Source organism: Lepisma saccharinum, chromosome 25 (genome assembly GCF_977018435.1).
Source record: "Lepisma saccharinum chromosome 25, izLepSacc3.1, whole genome shotgun sequence".
In the NCBI taxonomy this organism is placed as follows: domain Eukaryota; kingdom Metazoa; phylum Arthropoda; class Insecta; order Zygentoma; family Lepismatidae; genus Lepisma; species Lepisma saccharinum.
This window is the reverse complement of record NC_139253.1, coordinates 19,989,022-19,997,291: the sequence shown is the minus strand read 5'-3', so window position 1 is coordinate 19,997,291 and position 8,270 is coordinate 19,989,022. Positions and strand designations below refer to the sequence as shown.

At 36.5% G+C, this 8,270-nt stretch overlaps 1 protein-coding gene across 2 annotated transcripts in view; it reads left to right on the top strand.

Annotated features, from left to right (window-relative positions):
• The first annotated feature begins 77 nt into the window (after nucleotides 1–77).
• The window catches only part of LOC145978908 (G patch domain-containing protein 2), a 54,662-nt gene continuing 46,469 nt past the window's right edge, over nucleotides 78–8,270 (top strand). The window contains exon 1 of one of the 2 annotated variants that reach the window (XM_083111864.1): nucleotides 78–284. The gene's annotated coding sequence lies outside the window, so the exon portion shown is untranslated. The remainder of the gene's footprint in view (nucleotides 285–8,270) is intronic. The other variant, XM_083111863.1, reaches the window with a different exon arrangement.

The following is an 8,270-nucleotide window of genomic DNA, read 5'->3' as shown; positions in this document are numbered from 1 at the left end:
GAGAGAGAGAGAGAGAGAGAGGTGAATTTTTGAAGTTACACCAACAGTTTGGTCGAAGATATCGATTATCATTCCTGTTATCGTCAGCAGCGATCGCTCGTCCATGTTTCTGTTCAGCGATCATCGACAATAGAATGGAATGAACTATTATCATTTACAAGGGAGGTGAACAGAAAAAGTGAGCCAAGTCTTTATTTACTGACAGAAGGAAATGTGCTTTTCGAGAATGTTTTCAGAAAACAATGTTTGACTTTCCAGATGACAATTTTACTAATACATTGCTGGTACGTTTGTTCTTTTTGTTTGTTCGTTCTTTAATGTTATGTTGTACTTTTTCACATCACAAAATGTATTGTCTAAAAGCATGAGTAGCTTATACATAATTCATTTATAATTTAATGGATTTTGGTAATTATTTTACTAATGAAATTAGCCCTACATGTTATTCTCATCACCTGGTGAACAGTGTTGTGCGAATTTTAGATTTTACTGACTTTGCAATTACAGTCTTCGTTTACGTTGGTAAAATGAATGTTTTATCTTGTAATTAGCGACGTGGTTTCACTATGCATTTCTCAAAATTTATATATTCACAAGGTAACTATTCGACATAGCTTACCAGACACACCTGTAATCAAAATAAAAAATCCAGGTAACCGTTCCTTATATCGGAGACACATTAAAATCTGATATTTTGTGTTCCTTATGATACGAATTGTGTATTGCGGAACATAGTTGAAGGTGCCATTATGCTTTTGGCACGAAAATAACATCGATTTTTCACAGTACGAGTAATTCTTTTGGTTCCTTTCTTCCGTTGTGGAACATACAGTATGGCGCGCACAGCTGTGGAACATACAGTATGGCGCGCACAGCTGTGGATCATCGCGCGTTGTGCTTATGTTTTGTCGATTTGGAGTGGGTATGCAGTGTTTCAACCTTCTTAATCGAAAAATACCTACTTTTGTGTTCATTATGTCATCACAAACCATTGACGGATAGCCCCAAAAACCATTCACGATAGCCCCACAAACCATTGACTGATAGCCCCAAAAACAATTCATGATAGCCCCATGGACCATTTCCGGCAAGGTTAGGTAAGCATAGTAAAAAAAAAGGCAAATTTGGAAACACTGGCGAGACCGCGTGACTTTCGACGCTCGCGCCATCTGCAGGTACATAATGGAAACAACGGCATTAAGTTGTCGCTTTGCACAAAATGCAAGTTTATTATATCAAAAGTGCTTATTTCTTGTTGTGCAGCATTCTACGGTGAGAAAATACCTCCACGAGCTTTCAAAATGCTACAGAAACTCATTTCCGTAAGTAGTTTCTTCTGTAAAAATGAAGAAATGTGTGTCTGATATAACGAACTCTTACCGTAATTTTAATGCTAAAAACCCTAAATCTAACCTAATAATGGAAGCATTTAGGAAGGAATACCCCTTCATACTAATGTCATGTGACATATTAGCAGCACCAGTCCACATCAGAACACTTTGCGGTGTTTTTTTTTTTTTTTTCAATTCCATGATGTGCAGAAAGGAAGTACTTGTCTCCTGCACAAAAATAAATACACATCAACAACTAAAGAATGCACACATCCATGTATCAGGCCAGGCCAGGTTGCATATCATGCACATGCAGTTTAAAATCTGGTGAAAATAGCTCAAAAGCTAGCCTCACCACCTGGTCAGAAAAGTCACACCGTAAATTAATAGTGTTGTTAGTTTGCAAAGAAATACTTGTAGATCTACAAATTTTCATGCTCACTTCGCTGTAAAGCTTACATTTATTGCTTAGAAGCAGATATTGCATACTGTCTGTTCATGATATGAAATGGTGGCTGCATGACCATTTTGGAAGAAAATAATTTAAAGTACATATGTTTGTACATGTTTTTAGATATCAAAACCAATGTTCAAAAAAAATATTGTCTTTAGTTCTCCTGGGGAAGCCATTTTTCGAACATGGCATATGACTTTTTTTGCTGATGTTGCAGTTTATGGAAACCAAAATATCTCAAAAACCATTAGAGCTAGAGACTTAAATCAAAATGCATTTGTGTCTAATGAAGCATACTTTCCATGATATTCAAGTACGTTTTGCTCAAAATTGCATCCTAAGTATGGAAATTTGGGTAACAATAGTTAAAAAATTGGATTTTTAAGCCATTTTTTTTCTAATGAAGGGGTTTAGTCTAAGGCTTGATTTTTTTTTTCATGTGTAGACCTACCTGCAGGGTGTCTGGAAATAAAATATCAGTGCTTAGAAAAGCAACCCTTTTTTTCAGCATGGGCTCAAATAAATATCGGGGTTAAATATCTCTGATGGGTCCTCTTGAAAAATTCTAAAATTTGTCATGCAGGAAGCCCTGCATGAACCTAACTCACAGTAAAAATCTCAACTTTTAGGTTCAACTCGTTGGGTCAATATGAGGTAGGCTAGCGCGTGTGACCTAATTTGTGACATTGCTGTGTAAGATTAAGCTACGTGAATACCTAGAATAATGAATCTTTTCTTTTTTAAAGTTGGGTTAAAAAAGCCTCAGAAAATATAGTAATGTAGGATTGTAATACTTGACTTGCCAGAAATTTGAAATTACAAGATATGACAATTGAAGATCTGCAAAATCTCATTGCAAAGGGTTTGATTTATTTGGTACCCTTGACACTAGTTGGTGGTGTCAGCTTCAAAACTGATAGTTTCCTCAACATTTTATTTAGCAGGTTATTTTTTAAATGTAGCAGTGCATGTAACTTAAAAGTAGGTCATTTATTGTGGAGGGTCAAAGCTGGTAGAAGATATGATTTTATGTTGCCTGTACTTTCCACTTATTTTTTGCAAGGAAAGACATTCGTGCATGTACATATGAGTCATGCACAACAGAAGATTCAAATACATGTTTTGATAAGATTTGAGGCAAATCTGGAGTTGATATGTGCATGAACAGTCTGTGTTGTCATTCTTCCTTTGCCTAATTTGCTGAGAGGTAGTGACTTGTGAATGTTTGTCACATGTGACTGGAAAAGGAGTGTTAACTGGAGAGGACTGTCATTAAGACACTTTTGGTAAAGTAGCCAAAGATTTTATTAATCTTAAACAACTTAGTGAAAATGATAAAACATTTCTTAGGTCGAGACTACAGATGAATGACTTAGATACAATATGCAATTACCAATCAAAAATGTTATTCTTAAATATATTTTTTTATTTGTTAAGTACACTGTGATCTTCTGAAATACCATTCACAGAAAAAGGTAAGTAATTTTGAAATTAGATCAAGGGGTATGTCCACATATAAAATGAGGGGTGCAAAATTATGCATCCAAGAATTTTAAATCAATCAATCAAGTTGCATCACATGGCAAAACTAAAAAAAGTGTCAAGTAAGTGTTATACCAGGTAAATCAATATGCCCGTGTTACAATAAAAGTTTCATCACTGGAGAAAGTGTCTTACATAAATGCCAGAATGGAAATGATGTCTTTGTACCATCCCAAGAAACATTGAAGGATATGGATGTACTCTTGAATATCTCCGGTTTCAAAACTGAGGAGGCTGTTTGCAGAAAAATTCGAAAGTGCTCTTGCTCACAAAAAACTATTCGTATCATACAAGGAATGAGAAGGAAACTGGTTAGTTGTGTTCCAGAAAAGGTCAGAATAATTACTACCACTTGGTCAAAAAAAAAATATACATAAACTGGAGGTTTGTGATCATTTAGTGAGAGAACAAGGAATTCTGCATGATTTGACAAAGAGAATGAGTAGGAAACTGGAGCTGACAACCAACTGGACGTGGGTACCAAATACGTAAATCAAACCCTTTGCAATGAGATTTTGCAGATCTTCAATTGTCATTCCTCGTAACTTCAATTTCTGGCAAGTCAAGTATTAAAATCCTACATTACTATATTTTCTAAGGCTTTTTTTTAACCAACTTTTAAAATAGAAAAGATGCATTATTCTAGGTATGCATGTAGCTTAACCTTATGCAGCAATGTCACAAATTAGGTCATATGTGCTACATCATATTGACCTAACGAGTTGAACCTAAAAGTTGAGATTTTTACTGTGCTGGGTTTCCTGTGTGACAAATTTCAGATTTTTTAAAGAGGACCCATCAGAGATATATAACCTCCCTCGAAAACTGTCAAAATTCCATAAACGGTCATGTTTGAGCCCATGCTGAAAAAAAGGGTTGCTTTTCTAAGCAATGATATTTTATTTCCAGACACCCTGCAGGTAGGTCTACACGTGAAAAAAAAATTCCAAGCCTTAGACTAAAACCCTACATTAAAAAAAAATGACTTAAAAATTGGGGTAAGTATGATCAAGTTTTGTGATAATTACACTTTAGTCTTTCATAACTTAGGCAGCCTCATTAGGACCAAGATGTTTCTTGGTCCAATTTATTCTTCTACATAATACGTACTGAGTGAATTTCAATAACTTCCCCGTACTCAGTTTCTGGTAAAAAAAAAAAAAATATATGAAATAATTTACAACTACCGTGATCACACTTACCCAAGAAGTGGGGTAAGGGAAAGTGTGATCAATGCTATTTTCTCCTTATAGGAATGTTATAACCTATAGTGGAAAAATGTGATAGGCCTACATGGACTTGTGTTAGCCAAAATTTTCTCCTGAGAAAAGTTTACTAAAATAAAACTGTATTTTTAATAAGATTTTTTATTTGTTTTAGTTCTGAGAAAGTATGAAAATACAAAATTAGCCCCTGTAACCTTATAAAATAACAATTTTGTGCAGTTGAGGTAAAGGAAGCATTTACATCTAGTGAGAAACACAAATAAACATAGCTTATTAAAATTTGCGCAGCCATCATAAATGATACTTGCTTGAAATCTTAGGATTATTCTTTAAATAGTTAATCAATTAGCTTAAACTTTTAAGAAGTTGATAAACTAAAACAACTTTGCTAAACTTGTAAAAATAAACAAATAGCCTAGCAGAAAATTTTACAAGACTTATTCATACGTTGCTTTTTTCAACAAAAAAAAACAACTTAGGATAACCCTAATGAAAATGAATATTCCATGAGAAAAAGCTTACTTACTACCTACTATTCAAATACATCAACATACCCAGGATACTCATAATAAACTCTGTCACCAATGATTTTTATCTGACCTGTGGGCAAAATGACAGCAATTTGTGAACTTTTAACATAGGATATATCAGTCTCATCGGCAGCAGTATTTTTACATTTCAAAAACAACACTTTTATCTCGCCATCTTCTTCGTCTGATGGTCCTTGTGCTATGCCAGTGTAAGTGGATGTTGTTGCTTTCCTTTTATCACTTTTGTATTTTACAAGGTGTACACCATTTGTAATTGATGAAACATTGACTTCACCAGAGGATACTTTAGATACCTCGTCGTATCCTAAGTTTTCATCTTCACTTTCCAGTGGCACGTTGCTGGCACTTTCTTCTGAGTCTGTACTAGGATGTTCCGTAACACTTTTCTTCTTTTCTTTAGTCTTTTCCTTTGCTTTATCTTGTTTCATGTTTTGTATCTCACTAATGTATTGTTCTCGGAGTACACATTCTGCTGTACAAACTTTTTTCTTGGCTGTTTAGGTTTGGAGGTAGTACCAATTCTTTGCAGGAGTTCTTCAAATGATGCATGTTTCAATGGTGAAGGTTGTGCATCCACCAGGGTTGACGTTGAGGATGCTGCAGTGTCCAAAGAACAGTTTCCAGTTTCGACAGGCACGTTGTCAGTAGAACGGGAAGTAGAGGGATCAGGCTGCAATCTCTTGACTAAATTGTGTTTTTCCAAAAGTTTTGATTCAAAGTTTTCCTTTGGAATAATGTTCCTATTGATGGGGAATGCAAGCCTTGAATCAAAAATTCCAGTTCCCCGGAACCCACTTATTATGTTTGAAGCAGGTATCTTTTGCCACGCTTTTCCAAGGAGTTCAGAAAAAAACATCTTTGCCCAGTGAATTTCCAACGTGTTTTCGTTGCCAGTCTAACAACAAAGGATTCCACACATCACCTTTCAATGGTTTAAAAACAGCAACATCAAGGGGTTGGAGTATTGGACTGCTGTGTGGAGGCAACTTGAGTATTGATGCATTTTCTGCTGTGCCATGGTTAGCACATCAATGGAGAGATGGCTCACATGACCATCCAAAATGATTAGCAACGGCCGGCTTTCTTTCGGAACAGATGGAAGAAATTGTGTTTGAAACCATGAATAAAACGTTGCACATTCCATCCAACCATTTTCTGTAGCACGGTAGGTTCTACCGGAGAACGCAGCTTTACTCATCCAGCTGGACCACATGTTCTTGCCAATGAATATTATGAGGGGTGGTAAATTGTCACCAGCAGCATTGACACAAGCGAGGACAGTTGTTGCTTCTCTTCCTGTCCGTTGTTTACCAGGCAATCCTATGCCACCTATAACCTTTCCAGTTCTTACATCATGGATGAATGATGTTTCATCCAGATTGAACACATTTGCAGGCTTGTTTTGCAGCTGCAGTTCTGTTATCAGACATTCCAGAAGATCAAAAAACCCATACACTATGATGGGTTTCTTCTGGACCTCCAAGCGTATGTGCTCTGTGATTTTGTGTTTTTTTGAGGGTCAGTTTATGCCTCTTGTGTAAAACCATAAAACCGTTCATGACTGGGTCGCCCATCTTTGAATCTGGTTTGCAACTGATTTGCAGTCCCGTACTGTTCCACTAAGTTGATACACTCTTTAATGCTCAAACCAAAGCCCCACTTTGTCAGGGAACGTAAATGTGAAGCTAACTCCTCCCCTTCTCTAGCAGGAATCTCAGTGTGTCTGCCTCCTCCATCAGTTGACTTTAAAGCAGGTAACACTTTTTGTGTCCCCTTCCATCCTCTACAATGTAGCACAAGAGTTGAATATGGGATTTTAAAATGCTTAGAAACATCACAAACACTTGCACCTTTTTCAAGTTCGTTCAGGGCATTGCCTAACTCTTCTGCACTGTAGCTTCCTCCCACACCCCTGTTTGTTTTTCTGATGTAGTTACGTGGCATTATTCACACTGAAAAGAGCAAGAAGTAGCAATTTTAAAATTCAACAGCGCTGATCAGTGAATTTGCAGGCGAGTGTGATCATGACTAGTAAGAACAGCAGGAACCTCTCATTTGAGCACAGAAAGAAATAAAAGTAACTTGTAGGTCTTACTATTCACCCAGCATTGCCTTTTTCACAATCCTTTGATTTTCCTGAGACAAATTTTTTTACACATGTGAGAAATTTCAGTTTGAAATATTTTGTAATGGCATTTTCACATGCCCCTCCTGTATGCTTGCAGCAATAAATGCATATCCAGAATCATTCAAAATATGCATGATCATCCAGTTTTCTTTAATCATCAGTTCCAAATACTTAGAACAAGCTGCAGCTTCAGTTTGTAACTGGAGATCACACTTACCCCAATTCACCATACCCAAATTTCCACGCAAATTTCCACGATAATTTTGCCGGTCCCTGTGGCCGAGTGGTTAGCACATCGTGCTGCGACGCCAAGGGTCCCGGGTTCGAATCCTGCTCAGGCTTGGTTGTTTGTGAATGTCCATTCGTCAATTTCATCATTTCATAACTCATCCCCATCTTCGCAAATTAGCCAAAAGGCACAAAACGCGAAGTAAAATAAACTAAATCAATCAATCAATCAAATCCACCAAAATTTCCATACTTAGGATGCAATTTTGAACAAAACATACGTGAATATCATAGAAAGTATGCTTCATTAGCTACAAAATGAATTTTGTTTCAAGTCTCTAGCTTTAATGGTTTTTGACATGGCCGTATTTTGAGGGGGGGGTTGAACCCTAAACCACCGTCCCCCCGAAACTTCTGGCATGTTACATTAATGGAAGTTCAGAAACCAAAATTTGTAACACATTTTCAAACATTTATTCTCAGTTTTTCAAAAATACAACAGGGAGAATTGCTGAAATGACCGAGCTAGAATTTTTAAACATTTTGAATTATGAAATTTAAAGGAAGCATGTTTAATTCTTGCAGCTCACCTGCAACCCCTTAATTTTCACTTCTGCTGTCCTCTTTCCAGTGCTGTTCCTGGATCTGACTGAAAATTCCCTTTTGATGACTGAAAATTCCCTTTTGATTGTTCCAAAATTCCCAGTGGTAACACTGTTTCAATGTTAATAAAACATTCAAATGCAGACCAAGGCAAATTTATTGAAAGAGATCTTTGTCTGAAGAAAACCCTGTCAGAGGGTGGAAACA